Below are 17,605 nucleotides of genomic sequence, written 5' to 3'. Positions count from 1 at the left end.
GAATATTAATAATGTTACTGGAATCTCTTAAAATCTACAGGATCACACTATTATGTAACAACACCATCAAATATTTAAATGGCTTTTTTAAATAAAAGGGCACACACTTATGTACATACTATATGCTACATTTTGTTACCCTAACTTTAAACTTTTTTACTTTAAAGGATAATGCTTTTTCCATTCCACCAAAACATTATGTCCTAAATGAATCACAGCCTAAAGTATATGTTAAATGGAGTGGTCTACAAATTAATCAATGGAAAGTGACAGATGTTCTCCTCAAGGTTGAGCTGCGTCTTTCCAGAAAATGAGCAAAGTCCCAGATGGCTCTCACTCTGATACATATGACTAGGACAGCATCCTGGAGACCACTGGTCAAATAGAGCATCTGAAGAGAGATGACAATGCCATCAAGAAGAGAAGTCCCAAAGAAGAACAAATAGGTCGATGACTTGAGGAGGCAACAAGGTCAGAGTACTACTGATGCTAAAACGATGCTATGCTTATTGACAACATTACATGGTATTCTTTGGCTTGTTAATGCAGAATCCAAATGCCTTTTGTCAGAGGTGGGGCAGGGATAAAGGCACACCTGTATTAGGAAACAGAATGATGTTGTTTTGCCATGCTGAAGTTTTTTTATGCTTTTTATTACCAGTCCCAGGAATGATTACTGAACTGCAAAGAGAGGTTTCAAAAGCAGCTCATATGTTTACTAAAACTACTAACATTACAGCAAAAATATTAGCAGAAATTAATTGAGATGTTGAAGTGAAAGCCGCAGTTTATTTTACAAAATAGACTTACTATAGATTATCTGTTGATCAAATAAGATTAGTTGTCAACAATTTCCTGGAATGAGTTCCTTTAATGTGTCCCTCCATGCTTACTGCCATATAAATTTCTTTTGTAGTTAGCATGACTGATCATTAACTTGTATATTTCAGTTATCTTTAACAGTTACCTTTAACAGTCAAGATGGCAGCAAGCCACATAGTTGCTAGATCATCCTCCAAGATGGCCACAAGCCAGAGGTTGTTATTTACTCCAAGGTAAGTCTAGGTCATCAGCCAGGGTGGAGGGCATTCTGGCCTTGAGTGTGGTTGTAAACCAGGGCCTTGAGAAAGATTAAATAGAACTGTGTTATATGGGGGAGAGGCCTGGAACCATGATAGCATTCTGTCTTGTGGAATTAAAGTCAGTTTAAGTATTAGAAATGGGAAAGACTCTGGGCCAGCAGTGGCCATTTGTCCAAGGTATATTGAAGTCAGGTCTGGACTGAGAGTTGAAGAAATGAAGTAGGTATGAGGTCTACCAAATGGAGCTTTAGATTAGCCTGTAGCCAGGCTAACGGTGAGTACCTTGGCATGGAGGATTTAGAACCCATAGCAGGGTCCAGCATCAAGGTAAAAACAGGAGTCAATATTCAGCCACTTAAAGCATTCTCTCAATTTCAAATCCACCAAATGCACCTGGAAAGGAAGGGGGTGCCCCCAACTTCTACAGTTACAGGACTAAGGGACCAGAGGAAGGTTCTCGGGGCTTTTGCTGATCAAAGCAGTAGGTAGAGAAGTCCCAGAATTTGAGTTCTCAAACAAATTTTCTCACCACCAGTGGAAAATCCCTGGAGCCTTCAACTCAACAGATCTTAGATAGAATAAAGCTCCAGTGAGCCCCCAGACCTAACCAGAATAAGAGTAGTTCCACGGTTACCTTGTCCCAGCGCTTTGCTATGTTGCATGCATGTTCTGGTACAGCATGGTTTCCTGCCTAGAAGATTCGACTGTGTCAGGGTGGGACACTAAGGCAAGAGAGAAAGACACAAAACAGAGGATGAAAATAAAGGGCTGCCTGAGAACAGGTGGCCCTTAGAACTATGTGAGAGGCTGGAAGGTCTGTCCAGGGGTGGGTTTGAGCCTCTAGTGGGCTCAGACTTCCCATCCGGGGTTTCAGCATCATTATGTTAGATTATTTAAGGTAGCGATGGAGAGATGGAAGACAGAAAGAAAGAAAAGATTGATTTGACCTTAGGTGGAACCATGTTTATTCATGGGAGAGGGGTGCTTTTGTCATCCTCCTGTGCTGTGCTGATGGCCAAGATGCCTACAGAAGATGAGATGCAACACCTTATAGGGGAGGAAAATGTAGAAGGCTTGGCTCACAAAAAGCCTTAGAAAATCCGCGAGTTGGGATTTTTTTCTTTAAGGGAAAAAAATGACCGACACCTGGTTGCCCAGAAGGCTGGATTGGATTTTGTCTAACAGCCTGGTGATCTTTTGCTATTCTGTCGAGTTAGCCTTCACCTAAACCCCCCAAAATCCTATACTTTGTCTCTCAGTGACTAGAGTCTATCCTTATGAAAGAGGTCCCATGAATTTGCCTCCTCTATGGATAAAACCTTTAAGATCATTACAAATCCTTCCTCCAGCAGACTGGGTGGTGGTGGCATGGCCCACACCTTTAATCCCAGCAGAGGCAAGTGGATCTCTGTGAGTCCAAGGTCAGCCTGGTCTACAGAGCCAGGGCAGGCTTCAAAGCTAAAGAGAACTCCTGTTTTAAAAAACAAAACAAAACAAAATCTTCCTCTCTTGACCCTGAGCACTGTTTATCAATCAATAGAGCCTTTTTCTTCTTCTTCTTCTTCTTCTTCTTCTTCTTCTTCTTCTTCTTCTTCTTCTTCTTCTTCTTCTTCTTCTTCTTTTTGTCTTTTTGCGATAGGGTTTCTTAGTGTAGCCCTGACTGGCCTGGAACTCACTCTGCAAACCAGGCTGGTCTCAAACTCAGAGATCCACCTGTCTCTGCCTCCTACGTGCTAGGATTAAAGGTGTGCATCACAGAGGTCATGAGGGAACAGAAAGGTTGAGTTAGGTGTAGATTAGAAGAAAGGATATGCAATAGGTAGGGTTTTAGTTGGGGGGGTGGTAGGGGAGGAAGGGAGAGAGAAGGGAACTGGGATTATCATGTAATTCAATCCTGTTTATAATTCAAATAAAAAAATTTAAAAAAAACTGTATACAAAGGCCTGCAATTCTAGAATATGTAAAATGTTCGTCTCTGTAGTTTTATATGTCATAAATATAAACATGCACAAAAAAAAAGGTGTGCATCACACCCCACAATAGAGCTCACTCTTTTTGTAAAGGTCACACGTGCTGCTATAGAAATGTGCTCTGCAGTGAGTTTCGATGTGGCCATCCCTGAAGCTTCATTGTGATGACTGTCACATGGAGACTTTTGACCAAGTTTTACTGTGTTTAAATGTGTGAGAAAAATAAACCACAAAGTCAGACTTGCCTGCTAAATGGTGCTGACCCGGGTTTCAATCAGATAGTTTCCCTGCCAGCCATGACGTTCGCAGGGAACCTGACAGGAAATGGTTTCTGCAGTCCACAAGGGAAGATGGGAAGTGTAGTCTCACAGGAAACTATCACAAGCCAACGCACCCTGTTATACTAGTGAAACTATAGAGACTTCCAGAAAACAAGACTTTGATCTTTAATGTCTGGAATGGGAGGGAGAAAAGCAGAACCAAGAAAAACTTCTTAAGCAGAGTAGTGACTGGAATGTCTGAAAGAAGGCAGGCACTGTGTAACTTAGTTTTATTAACAAAGAGGGGAGAAAGGGAGATCAGAGAGATGGCTTCGTGGGTAAAGGTACTTGCTTACTCCCAAGGACCCACAAGATGGAAGGAGAGAACCAACTCCTGAAAGTTGTCCTCTAACCTCCACACTCACTGTCTCTCTCTCTCTCTCTCTCTCTCTCTCTCTCTCTCTCTCACATACACACACACAGAGACAGAGAGAGACAGAGAGAGGTGTTGGAATGCACACAAAATTTTTTAAAATATTATAAAACAGGGGGCTGGAGAGATGGCTCAGAGGTTAAGAGCACCGACTGCTCTTCCAGAGGTCCTGAGTTCAATTCCCAGCAACCACATGGTGGCTCACAACTATCCGTAATGAGATCTGGTGCCCTCTTCTAGTGTGCAGATATACATGGAAGCAGAATGTTGTATACATAATAAATAAATAAATAAATAAATAATCTAAAAAAATTATAAAACATTTTTAAAGAGAGCATATCCCTCTATTCTGTCTGTACCTCAGGTCTCTTAGCTGTAATAGAGGTGTGGAAGCATGTCCCTTAGGGGTTGTTCTGAGTTTCCGTGGGATTAGAGAAATCCATTGAGGGGCATGCCTCAGCGGCTGCTTAGACTACCCAGCATTCCCATCTGAGCTTCCACTCTTCCACATTAATCAAAAAGAATATTTTCTAGTTCCTCCTATTTGCTCAGTGCTCTGGAACGGGTTGGGGGTGAGTCTGTAGAATACCAAGAATCGAGGATTCAATTTGAATCTTTTTTTTTCATTTTTTATTTAATTTAGAAACAAGTTTGTTTTACATGTCAATCCCAGTCCCCTTTCCCTCCCCTCCTCCCCTGCCTCCTACTAACACCCTATCTATCCCATACCATATCTGCTCCCCAGGAAGGGTGAGGCCTTCCATGGAAGGTGTCTTCAGGATCTGTCACATCCTTTGGGATAGGGCCTAGGCCCTTCCCCATGTATCTAGGTTGAAGGAGTATCCCTCTATGTGGAATGGGCTCCCAAAGTCCATTCCTATGCTAAGGATAAGTACTGATCTACTACAAGAGGCCCCATAGATTTCCGAGGTCTCCTCACTGACACCCATGTTCATGGGATCTGGATCAGTCCCATGCTGGTTTCCCAGCTATCAGTCTGGGGACCATGAGCTCCTCCTTGTTCAGGTCAGCTGTTTCTGTGGGTTTCACCAGCCTGGTCTTGACCCTTTTGCTCATCACTCCTCCCTCTCTGTGACTGGATTCCAGTTCAGTTCAGTGTTTAGCTGTGGGTGTCTGCTTCTATTTCCATCAGCTTCTGGATGAAGGCTCTAGGATGGTATATAAGTTAGTTGTCAATCTCATTATCATGGGAGGGCATTTAAGGTATCCTCTCCACTGTTGCTTAGGTTGTTAATTGGTGTCATCCTTATAGATCTCCAGGCATTTCCCTAGTGCCTGATTTCTCTTTAAACCTATGATGGCTCCCTCTATTATGGTATCTCTTATCTTGCTCTCCTCTATTCTCCTCCCAACTCAACCTTCCTGCTCCCTCCTCAATTTGAATCTTAAAACTGCCAGAGCAGAAAGTGTTAGCTGTGACTTTTCACGTGATCGCAACTACAGGAAGAAGTAGAGAGAGGGCAGCAAAGAGCTATGGGGCAAAAGGGACTCTCGAGATCATAGAAAAGTCTTTATCCTTTAGAATGCTGAATCAGGATCCAGTATCCCCAAGAAACCATCCTAGTTCTCCCGTTTGCTTGCTTTGGGAGATAGACGAGGCACCTCACCGGTCTAGTGCGTGCCTCCCAGTCTCCAAAATGGGGACCGTCCCACCTAGCCCTAAGAGTTGCTGAGTTCTGCACCAGGGTTGCCTACAGGCAGAAGTAAAAACTAAACAAACCCTCACGCTGAAGCAGGAAGACAGGAGAGATGATTGGGGAGTTACATAAATAAGGTTGGTTTAAATAATAAACCATCTGTTATGACCAAAATAAGGATACAGTTTTTTGATGGTGTGGTCATTCTGTTTGTACCTCAGACAATGCAACCTGAAATGTGAGTCAAAGAGCACGTCTTTCTGTTCACTAGATCCTGTTCATTTTCCTGCTTCCTCTTGTACAGGCAAGACTGACTAGCTCTCATAATAAAGTGAGAGAGATATGAGTCAAAGACGATGTATATCACACACTAGTAGTTCCTGTTCCTTTTCTTGCTTCCTCTGTACAGGGAAGACTAGCTCTCATAAAAAAAAATAAAAAATAAAAAAGTGAGAGAAAGAGATGTCTCTTAACCAGAAGCATTGAAAAAAAAAATCTCCAGGTCAGTGTTTCTCAATCTGTGAGTCAAGACCCCCTTGGGATTGTAAGTCAGAGATCCTGCCTATCAGATAATTGCATTATAATACATAATAGTAGCAAAATTACAGTTATGAAGTAGCAACAAAATAATTTTCTGGTTGGGGGTCACCACAACTTGAGGAACTGTAGTATTAAAGTGTTGTAGCATTAGGAAGGTTGACCCCAACATTAGAAAGGCTGGGAATCAACTAGAGCCTAGGTGATCCTTCAGCTTCCACCCTTCTCTGCCACAGAAGCATTTGTTAGCCCAAATCCCTCCATGGGTGCACATGAATGAGAAACATAACTTTGCTGTGTAAAGATTAATTAAAGGTCTGAGTGTTATCACTGCATAGCTGAAACTATCTCAATACAGCAACAGAAAAGAAATGAAAAAGAAAGCATGTTTGATGATAAGGATCTAATGTGACAGGATTTACAGCCCAAAAGGGATATTAAATTTTACAGTATCATTTTATACTCACTAAAGGTTCATTCCATCAAAATGAGGTGTCATGACATCTTATGAATTCAAAATTTTATAAAGAAAATCTGTTTAAACAAATAAGGAAGAGTTAGAGAGATGATTCCGTCAGCAAAATGCTAGCTATACCAGCATGCAGAACTCAATTTAATGCACGGGAACCAAGTAACAAAAAGTTAAACATGGTGCCCCATGCTTGTAATCCCAGGACTGAGAAGGTGAACACAGGAAGCTCCTGGGGGTGCACTGCTCAGACCACCAGCCTCCTTGGCAAGCCCCAGACCAGAGAGACATCCTGTCTCAGAAAAAAAAATTATTTGTTTTGTTTTGTTTTTTTGGAAAAAAAATTTTTAAAGTCTGTGACTCCTGAAGAAAACTAAAAGGTTCAGGCTTTAATGCTGATCAGCTCTACCTCTTTAAGAGACAGACCCAACCCCCTGACAACAGTCAGGGCACTCACAGTGACCTGCCATCACCACATCACCCACCTCGCATTACGGCCTTCGTGAGGACTCTGCACACGCGTGGAACCTCAGTGCACATGTGCAGTCTTCCCCTTAAAAGTTCCAACTTCTTTCTCCTCTCTCTCTCTCTGCCTCTTCTCTCTTCCTCCCTTCACTTCTCTCTGTGGCGCATGGTGGTCAGCCATTAACTTTGTTTCTCTTCTCTCTTACTCTCTCTACTCTGCCGGCCTCTAATAAACTGGTTAATGTATTCTCTTAGTCTCATGTCTCATCTTGCACCCCCTTCTTCATTTCTAATTTAAGCAAAAGAATAACAAATACCACCCAAGGTTGACCTTGGCTTACACATGCATGTTCGAGCATCCATCCATTCATCCATGCACACACATGCACATACACAAAAAAGGAAAAAGTGACAAGCACAAGGGAAGTCAAAGCGTTTGAGCAGAAAAGAAAAATGAAAACTTCCAGGTACTGGTGGCACATGTATTTAATCCCAGCACTCTGAAGGCAGAGGCAGCCAGATCTCTGTGAGTTTGAGGCCAGCCTGGTCTATAACTAGAGTTCCAGGGCAGGCTCCAAAGCAACAGAGAAACCCTGTCTCAAAAAAAAAAAAAAAAAAAGAAAGAAAGAAAGAAAGAAAGAAAGAAAGAAAACATATGAATTTTTAAATATTTCTTCTATTTACTCTTTGAAAGTTTCATACATGTATATAGTGGGGGTTTTTTTACTCATTTTTCACTTCTATTACCCTCTCTCATACCCCCTCCCTCTCCTGCTGAAGCCCTTCCTCACACAAAGCCCCCCTGTGCCTTTATGTCTTTTTATGTATGTGTGAGCCGCTGAATTTTGTGTTACCTGCTCACATAAGCATGGCAGGATGATATTTACTGGAGCATGGGCTACTTTTCAATAGGGGCACCGCTAAGTAAAATGGCACCCATTTCTCCCTAGCAACCATGGACTAACTTCCTCAGGAAGACAGGGCCTCGTGCACTCCTCCCCCAACCATGCTGAAAAGCTGCTGACAGGCACAACCATGTGCAGAATTTGTGCAGGGAAGCACAGCTGTGGGGGTCCTGTTGACCATCAGTCCAAGGGGGAAAAGAGGCAGAAGGGGCAACAGGAAGCGTTGTATGCAGCCCATGGGCACAAACGGAGACAGCCCTACGTTTCAGAGAATCAGCCCAGTTTTATTCCAGAGTATGAGTAATCTATAGGATTGGGGAACCTGAGGACAAATCCTAATTGCATTAAGTGGCAAGCTGCTATGGCGAGGCTCCTTGCACAAGTCTTAGTTACTATATGTGCAGCAAGGGAGCCTTCTAGCAGGGATCTATGTCAGAGTTCAGGCTAAAGATAAGTCAGGTTTCTGGCTTAGAGAAAGGCATCTTGTTTAAAGACAGCTTTCAGATAAGGTCAGTATTCCAGGCCCAGGGTCATCCTCCAGATAAGGCTAGGTAGAGAGCAGGAAGCCTTGATGGGGAGGGAGGTAGTTTCCATATGCCAAGCTTAGAGAAAGCAGCCAGGCTATGGAAGACTGAGACCTGTAAACAGTCAGTAATGTATTCCAACACATAACTGCAGTGAGTCCTTGAAAGCAATAGCTATTTCATATCCAGGAGTCTTTTTTTTTTTTTTCAGCACACCACCTGAGGGCGTGGTCAGGGGGGATGTAGGGTGACTTTGGTTTCGCTTTCGGTTTCTCTTTTGGGCTTGCGTACAGACTGCTGCCACGCCGACTGGCTAGGTCACTCTGTAAGTAAGGCTTTTCCCTATTAAATACCCTTATATTTCTACCTGACTCCGTATTGGTAATTTCCCACAATAACCACCTTTTCCTCTTGCATTGTTTCCATCCCTCTTTTTCCATATTCCTGGAGCCTGGGATAGGATGATGTAAATGTCCTAGTTCTCGGTACTTTGGCCAGTTATGAGCCTCTGCATCAGCCTCCACCTGTAGTTCTAAGAAGCTCCTCTGACAATCGCTAGGGTATACACTAATCTATTGTTGTGAACATGAATATTAGAAGGCTGTCTGACATGTCCATGTAGCAAAAACTGGTAATAAGGTCCCTTCGAGGGCACATGACCTCCCCAACCTTAGCCAGGCTGACAGTACCAGGCTCTTAACCAGGTTTACAATAACAAGCATGGATTCCTACTGACAGAGCAGGCCTCCACTTGAATCAGAAAGCAGGCACCCTCATAACCAGCACAGCGACTTGCAACACTATGAAAGCCATCCAGCTGGGAGGAGGTCTCCAGTTCGGTTACAGCTTGATTTTTCTGTGTACTGTGTGCAAACTCTGTGACTGACGTCTTCAGCAATAGGGCCCTACCATCGAGTAGTGTAGACAACAGAGCTTATTAACTGACTATGGATGGAATGTGAGGTTCCAGAAAGAAGAGAGATGAGAAAAACATCAAAATTGGCCCTGAACCATTAGGAGGATGGACTAGCCAGACACTCATTTGAGAAAATCTCCAGAAGGGCTGCTTTGCTGGGCAAAGCAATGGTTTAATAATAGATCTAATAAATTTCCTCTGGGACACATCTAAGTAAAAGATCAAGGTTCATAGGCCTGAAGTTCTCTGAAAAATCTAGAATGAAGACAGAAATTTAGATTTCATCAGTTTATTGGTTGTATTTCAGGCTACAAGATGATCTGTGAGTACCTGGAATGAGAAATCATAGGCAGAAAAGCGATCCTGGCCAGTGATAGTGCTCGAAACACTTCTGCACTGAGATGAAAGAAATCAGAAGAAATTCACAAGGGAGATGGAGGAGCAGTGAATTTAAGGGGAAAAAGTAGGAAAGCGTGCTCTTTGGGTGCCCAGTGGAAAAGCTGTCTTAGAAAATCTAGTTCGACTGTGCCAAACGCTGCCAGTGCGTTAAGTAAAGGTTTATGATAATAACCTAAGAAAACTGAATTAAGACTGGAAAAGATTTTAGAAAGATTTGGGGTCTGCAGGGTGGTAGGAGTGAAAGCTTATTGGAGTAGGTTCAAAGAGGATGAAAGAAAAAGAACTAGGGACAAGGAGTGTGAGAAACCTTAGAGAAATGTGACTGCGAGGTAATGTAAGTGGCTCCATTGCAAGCACAAGGATTTGTGCTAGATCCTCAGAATCCACATTAGAAGGGTCATGAAAACAGCTGATGGCTTCTTGGGGAAAGGAGTCTGTTTTCTTTAGTGGTGTGACCCCTGGATCCCTAGATGGCCCCACACCCATGACTACATGGGCGGCATAAGTTGGACTCTGGACTGTTTTAAAAGAAAGAAAGAAAGGAAAAGAGAGAATGAAGGTGGTAGGGTGGGGATGTAGAAGTAGATCTAGCAGGAGTTATAGAGAAGAATTAGTGGAAAATATGATCAAAACACATAGGAACTTATCCATCATTTAAATATATATTAAAATAATAATATAAAATGATAAGCATGGTGGCATAAGCTTATGGTACCAGAGTTAGAGAGACAGGGATAAGTGGATCCTTAGGGTTCCCTGGCCAGCAGCAGCTCCAGGCTAATAAGAGATGCTGCCTCAAAAATCAAAGTGAATAGGACCTGGGAGATGATTCATTGGGGTAAAGATGCTGGCTGTCAAAACGAACAACCTAAGTCCAATGCCTGGGACCCACATAGTGGAAGGAGAAATGCAGACTATGGAGCACACACATGTGTGAGTGTGATCACACACACATATACACACACACACTACATAAATAGAATATAAAAAGGTATACAGCACCCGAGTAATGATACTTAGGTTTCTCCTTTGGTCTCCTTGAGAACACACAACTTTTTTTTACCTTCCCCCCCCCACTTCAGTCATTGACTCTGTGTGTGTGTGTGTGTGTGTGTGTGTGTTTCCAGTGAGAGAAATAACCCAATATGTGTGCAGCATTTGCGTATTTGTTTGCACTCAAACGGACAGTGGGAGACTCTTGGTTCCCAGACCTTCTGTTGCATCAGAGAGAACATGATAAACTCGTGACTACTTCAAAGACCACACCGGATTCCATCTGATGATGCCTGCAGCCTCTAAAGCATTCCCTGTGAACACCACACCATGAGGCCAACTGATTACAGAAGTGGTTTATGATACCACCACCTCATTATCATACAGCTTTATATTTAGTTCATTTTTACTGTCAAAGACTTCATTATGCAGTTTGAGGAGCTGAGCAATACCATGAGGTTTAAAATAAGAAGCCTCCCCGGCTTACCCGTCCCTCAGCCCAGACACCATTCCCACAGTCATTTTCAAATCCACCATTTGTTTCTCCTCTTGCTTCTTGTCATGTTTCTAGGTCATATGCTCACAGGTTTTTTAAGCAGTTTCTCAAGATTTTAACTTTGGGCTTCAGAAAAACAAGGATTTGGCTGTATTAATCTGATCATACCTTTATCATTGCACCCCTCTCTATACTCTCAATAAAGTCATAGCAAAAATCTTTGTTAATATTTAATGTTGTATTATGAGCTATAAAAATGTGATTTGCAGTTTAGTCATTTGGTATGTTATAATCATATATCTTTTATGAATTCTTTTCTCCATTGCCTTTGTTCACATTTGCTTAGCATTGTAAGTGCCCACAATTAGTGCAGAAACTCCATAATAGAACTAAAAATTTTTTACTGGGTGGTGGTGGTGCATACCTTTAACCTCAGCACTCAGTAGGCAGAGGCAAGCAGATCTCTATGAGTTTGAGGCCAGCCTGGACTACAGAGTGAGTTCCAGGACAGCAGAGCTACACTGAGAAACCCTATCTCAAAACACCCCTCCAAAAAATCTTCACACAAGCAACCTCTTCACTCAGTGCTATCTGTCAGCTACATACCCACTGGGGCTCTGCTATTCTGTCTCCCTTGGAACTGGGTTCTCCCTAACTCTCAGGATGATAATTCCTTTTCTTTCCTCCTCTTTGAATCCTTTTTGTTAAAATCTTCCTCTTTCTTAGTTTATTTCTTGGTTTTCCACTTTCTCTACAGTGTTCTGAGACAGGACACCTAAATGGTACATGTTTATGACCTAGTGCCTTTGCAACATTTTTCTTTTAATGTGATATTTTTATTAATTTTTGAGAATTCAATGCATGCATACAGTATATTTCACTTATATTCACTCTCTCTCTCTCTCTCTCTCTCTCTCTCTCTCTCTCTCTCTCTCTCTCTCTCTCTCTCTCTAATTCCCCTCAGATTTACTCCTACTCCCAAACCAACTTAATGTCCCATATACCATGGCATGGAGCCACCCATTGGAGCATGGCAGACCTACTAGGGGCCACACCCTTAAAAAAGACTGACTCTCTTCCCTGCCTTTTGCTAACATCTCAGCTAGGGGTGGGGTTCACATACCTCTCCATGTTCCATGCTGTTTTCTCTGTATTGTTTTGGAGCCTGTCCTGGAACTCACTCGATAGACCAGGCTGGCCTTGAACTCACAGAGATCTGCCTGCTTCTGCCTCCCAAGTGCTGGGATTAAAGGTGTGCACCGCCAACGGCCCGCAGCAAGTAACCGTAATTCTACGAGTTCATGGGTGCAGCCATTCTGTCCAGACAAAAGGCACTGTTCCTCTCAACCATTATTTCAACCACATAAGCCTCATGGAGCACAGAGAGCACTCTCTATTGCATGCTCACCTCCAGTGCTAATAGTAAGAAGGACAATGTCATTCATACAGTCTTGTTGTGGTCTCATTTCCCCTATAGACATTCCACACATTATTATCCCTTGTCATCTGAAACATTACCACCAGTGCCTTGAGATGATTCTGTTGTCACTTGCATTTCCAGTCAGTGTGTTAGAAACGCCCACAATCCAGAACCAGATGCTTCCCATCCCCCATCCCACCTTCAATTATCATCACTAAAGGCCCAACCTGACAGGTCATACATGACAGGTCATTACTAAGTGCCAAAGCTACAAATGTCTACTGTCACCACTCTTCATGTCCCTATGAGCACCCTCCCTATAAATCCCGAGCCATCATGGCCTGCTCTCTCAAACTCTCCTTCTCTCTCTCTGTCTCTCTGTCTCTCTGTCTCTCTGTCTCTCTCTCTCTGTCTCTCTCTCTCTCTCTCTCACTCTATGTGTGTGTGTGTGTGTGTGTATGTGTGTGTGTGTGTGTGTTGCACATGTGTATATGGGTACATGCAGATGTTCATGCACCTGTGTGATCAATGTCCTGTGTCTTAGTTCACCATTTTTCTTAAGACAGGGATTCTCACTGAATCTACCACTCACTAATTCAGCTAGACTAGCTGCCAGCAAACCTTGGGAATCCCTTTCCCTGCCTCCCCAGGTCTGGCTTTACGGCACATCTGGAACACCCTACTTTTTGATAGTTTTTATGTGAGTGCTGGGGATCCTCACTCAGATCCTCACGCTCATGCAACAAGCGCACCACCACCTTCATCCCAGCCCTGTTGAATCCTTCGTGATTTTTAAACAAGAGCTCACAATCTGCTGATTCTGATTAGTTTCTGAGAAATAATGTAACATTATGCACTTGCCTTTTTTATAGGTGGCCCTAAGTTATCTTATGAGGAAGATATCTAGAATAAAACATAGTTCCTCATTGTTGGCTCTTGACATTTTGGGATAGATGTTGTGGGGGCTATCCTGAGCACTGTAGTATGTATAGTAGTATCTCTGACATTTGCCTCTACTACATGGGTAACAGCATCCTCCTACCCCAAGACATAGCAATCAAAAATGTCTCCTTGGAGATGAAGAGATGGTTCAGCAGTTAGAAGGCACTGGCTGCTCTTCCAGAAGACTCAGGTTCGATTCCCAGCCCCCTACATGGTAGCTCACCACTGTTTGTAACTCCAGTAGCAGGGGTTTTGGCAACCTCTCCTGGTCCTCCGGGGCATTAGGCACACATGCAGTATACAGACACACATGCAGGTAAAACATCCATACCCATAAATATTTTTTAATGTCACCATGGGAATGTAAGGGAGAAATCAACTATCTATAAACCACATGATCTTAGACTTCCAACCTCTAGACTTGTATATAAATTTTTATTGCTTATGCTATGGCAGATGATGGTACTTTTGTTATGGGAGGCCTAGCTAGCTAATTACATCCTACAAACTCCATAAAGGCAGAGATTACAATTTTACCTAAATAGATGAGAATGAAACCAGTCTTTATTAGGAAAATGCTATATGTTAGCTACTGTATTAGATAGATACTTCTATATAACCCAACATTTTCCCCAATCATGTTATGAAGTTTAGGTGTTATCATTTCCATTATTATAGCCTAGGAGAGCAAGGCTTGAGAAGACAATGATAACCTACTCTGATATGTCTTCAAAAAGATTCCAGAGCACTATCTATGCCACAAAATAAAAGTTTGTTTCCAAACATTCTGAATTGTGATGTTTACTTTTAATTGTCAACTTGACAAGATCTAGAAGAAATTCTTTAGCCTCTGATCAGGCCTGAAAAGATCATGTAAATTATTGAAACTTCTTTGATTGTTTTATTAAAAAATAAAACTCAGGAATTAGCTATTGAGGAATAAACCTGAGAGATTCATGAAGCAAAGGAGAAACAATCACCTGCTTTTTCCCCAGTTAAAAAAAAAAGAAAAAAGAAAAAACACCCCTGCCCATTTCCTTAGGCCCTTCCTTATTCCTCCTGTGTGTCCCTCTACCTTCCTCTGAGTTTTCCAGAAAACTCTATGGTCCACTCCAGCCCACCAAACCAAGATCCAACTCCATTGACAGTCTCAGGGTGGCAACACAAATCTTCCTCAACATTTCCCCCTTTTTGTTCAAATAAAAAAAAGAAGGGTTTTAACACTAACGTAGTAAAACTATATACAATATGAATAATTCTCAGGTATTATCTAAATAAAAAGGAAAGGTATTAACTTTAACAAAATGAAACTTATAAAAGTAAGAACAATTATCAAGTAAGAATTACATTCACAATGTCCAGTCCATATGTATTTGGCAAATTCAGAGAAAATATTCCATTAACTATCACCTCTCTAGGTGAGTACAAAGTTTTGTACCTAATTTACTTTCTGTCATTACTAAGGAAAACTATAGCTATTTAGTCCTCAACAGTCTGTGACTGTTCTTGATAATCCTTTTACTATTTCTCTCAGAAGCATGCTTTATTTTGTTTCTGAGATTGGAGGAATGTTAATCTGTGTTTTCCATTGCTGCAACAAATCATGTCCCCATAAATTCATTGTTCTGTTAGCCACATGCGGTTTTAATTTTCCTATTTGTCTTTCTGGCCCTATGCACTCAGCATATCTTGTACTTTGCTTTACCTGAGATAAAATTCCAATCCCTAGAAGCTGAACATTACCTCCTGAAGAGACCAATCTGAATGCCAAGATGTTGGTGAAAGTATTGTTAAATCAACACCTATGTCTATCAAATCCTCAACTTCCTTGCCATTTACTTGTATTTTTGACTTTGGTCTCTGATCATTTATAACAGTTTGCCAAAATATTTGTTTTCTAGTCTCTCCTGAACTTTTTGTTGTAACTATAGGAATTGTTATGTCTTTGGTCACATCCAGAGCAGTATGGTTTTTTTGGTTTTTTGTTTGTTTGTTTGTTTTGGTTTTTTTGTTTGTTTGTTTGTTTTCCGAGGCGGGGTTTCTCTGTTTAGCTTTGGAGCCTGGCACTCGCTCTGGAGACCAGGCTGGCCTCGAACTCACAGAGATTTGCCTGCCTCTTCCTCCCGAGTGCTGGGATTAAAGGCGTGTGCCACCAACGCCTGGCTGCAGTATGGTTTTTAACAACAGATATTAAGTCTTCTAATTGCTCTGTGGATGAATTTCTCTGATGCAGACAAGGAATGATTGAGCCAGATTTGATATTGGGACCTGTGGGAGGCCCCTCAGGGCATTTCCCAATACCAACCTTGTCTGTCTCTTGTTGATTTGCATTCATTAGTCCAATGCCAGCCTTTGCTAACCTTTCTGCATCCTCCAGAAGGCTGGGGCCTTCTGTTTGTATTATTTCTAGAAAAAAAATATTGTTTTTAGGAACATATTGCCAACAATTCCTTTTCAAACGACCTTGTCAATGTCAGCCATATTTCTCATCCATTCACCCATTGGTGCTGATCTTACCTTTAAAGGCCTAATCAAATTTTTGAATTCTGACTAGCCTTTTCAAAAGCCAAGAATTCAGTTAATATTTGTCTAACTTCTGGATCTGATTTCGTTCTATTTACAGCTGAAGTCAATCTTTGTTAAAAAATTAATTAATTAATTAATTAATTAATTAATCAGTGAGGGCTTCTTTTGGACCTTGTATGATTTCAGTAAATTACTCAGTCCTCTTTCTTGATTCTTCAATCCTGTGCTGCTGTAGCCATGTTGCAGTATCAATCTGTTGTTGCCTGTCTTTGTGGGCCTTCAGTCGGATCCAGCCAGCTTGCCTGGGTACATACCTGAGAGGGGGAGTGTGGATTGAGCAACGGCAGGTAAAGATACTTAAGAAACAGAGACACAAGATAGAGTTGGGAGGGTAATCCAGTGAATACTGGACACTCCAAGTTTAATCTTCAACGTTCTTAAGGACCCCAACCAAAAGGGGGACAAGGCAAAAGACTTCTTTATCATGTATAAGGAACAAACAGACTTTCTTTCCTTAATCCTCCAAACATTTGGTAACCACACTTTAGACTCAATTTCCTGTCATCCAGCCTTAAGGGTCAAGAATAACCATACCTCAGACCAAGTCTGTTGTTATTTAGATAACACATCCTCTACCACGATCAAAACATCCTACAGTAGCCATGCCTTAGACCTTGAGGTCTTACGACTTACTAGGGACAGTTTTGAACTCTCTGACCTTGAGCCAAAATGATGCAGAGCCATCTTTATGGGCCCCCGCACTGCCCCAAGCATTCAAAGTTGCTATATGACATAGCGCCAGATGTGATCATCAAATCTAAACTGTATTTGCAAATCTGCATCCTAGGCTTCTCAGAGAAGCTGATCTTGGTTAATTCCCATACCTCTAGCCCTAATTTGTTGTTCTATGACCCTATCTTCATCTTTCCACCATGTTTTCCTTTGTAACTGAGGACCAGCTTCCAATATTGCTGTAACTAAATCTCTTCAGTCTTGTGAGATAATTCTGTTCCAACTTGCCCGTGAATTTAACATATTCCTCACATAGGGTGAATGCATACCATATGAAACAACTGCTTCTTTAAATCTCTTCAAATCTAAAACTTCTACAAGATTCTAGTCAACTTTCACTTCTTTGAGATGCCTATCATCTGATGGTCATTCTTGCATGGTAACTGTATAAACTAAAGTTGGTTTTCTAATAACTTTGGGCTGCTCCTCTTCAATTTTATAATACAATTGTATGGTAGGTTCTGCTCTAAGTTCTTCTGTCTGTGTCCAAATATTTTTCTTATTTTCATTAATAAGCCTTTCTAGGGGGTGGAGAGATGGCTCAGATGTTAAGAGCACTGCCTGCTCTTCCAGAGGTTCGGAGTTCAATTCCCAGCAACCACTTGGTAGCTCACAACCATCTATAATGAGATCTGGTGCCCTCTTCTGATGTGCAAGCATACATGCAGACAGAACACTGTATATGTAATAAATAAATAAATATTTTTAAAAAATAAGCCTTTCTAAGGTTTATATCTTATCAGTCAAATTTTCATATTTTTGTAGTTATCAAACCATTTTAAGGGTAAGATATAAATCAGCAAACTGATAGTAATTAA

General features: G+C 41.7%; 1 protein-coding gene across 5 annotated transcripts in view; it reads right to left on the bottom strand.

Annotated features, from left to right (window-relative positions):
* Tfpi (tissue factor pathway inhibitor) overlaps positions 1-17,605 on the bottom strand; it is a 76,363-nt gene that overhangs the window by 47,972 nt on the left and 10,786 nt on the right. For 2 of the 5 annotated variants that reach the window (XM_035446185.1, XM_035446186.1), the window contains 2 exons: positions 16,167-16,309; positions 12,231-12,423 (listed from right to left, as the gene is read on the bottom strand). The exons of 2 other annotated variants lie outside the window; for them this stretch is intronic. The gene's annotated coding sequence lies outside the window, so the exon portion shown is untranslated. The remainder of the gene's footprint in view (positions 1-12,230; positions 12,424-16,166; positions 16,310-17,605) is intronic. One more of the 5 variants, XM_027422702.2, reaches the window with a different exon arrangement.

Source organism: Cricetulus griseus, chromosome 6 (genome assembly GCF_003668045.3).
Source record: "Cricetulus griseus strain 17A/GY chromosome 6, alternate assembly CriGri-PICRH-1.0, whole genome shotgun sequence".
In the NCBI taxonomy this organism is placed as follows: Eukaryota; Metazoa; Chordata; class Mammalia; order Rodentia; family Cricetidae; genus Cricetulus; species Cricetulus griseus.
Note: the sequence above shows the minus strand (reverse complement) of the source record. Positions and strands in the feature narration are given on the sequence as shown.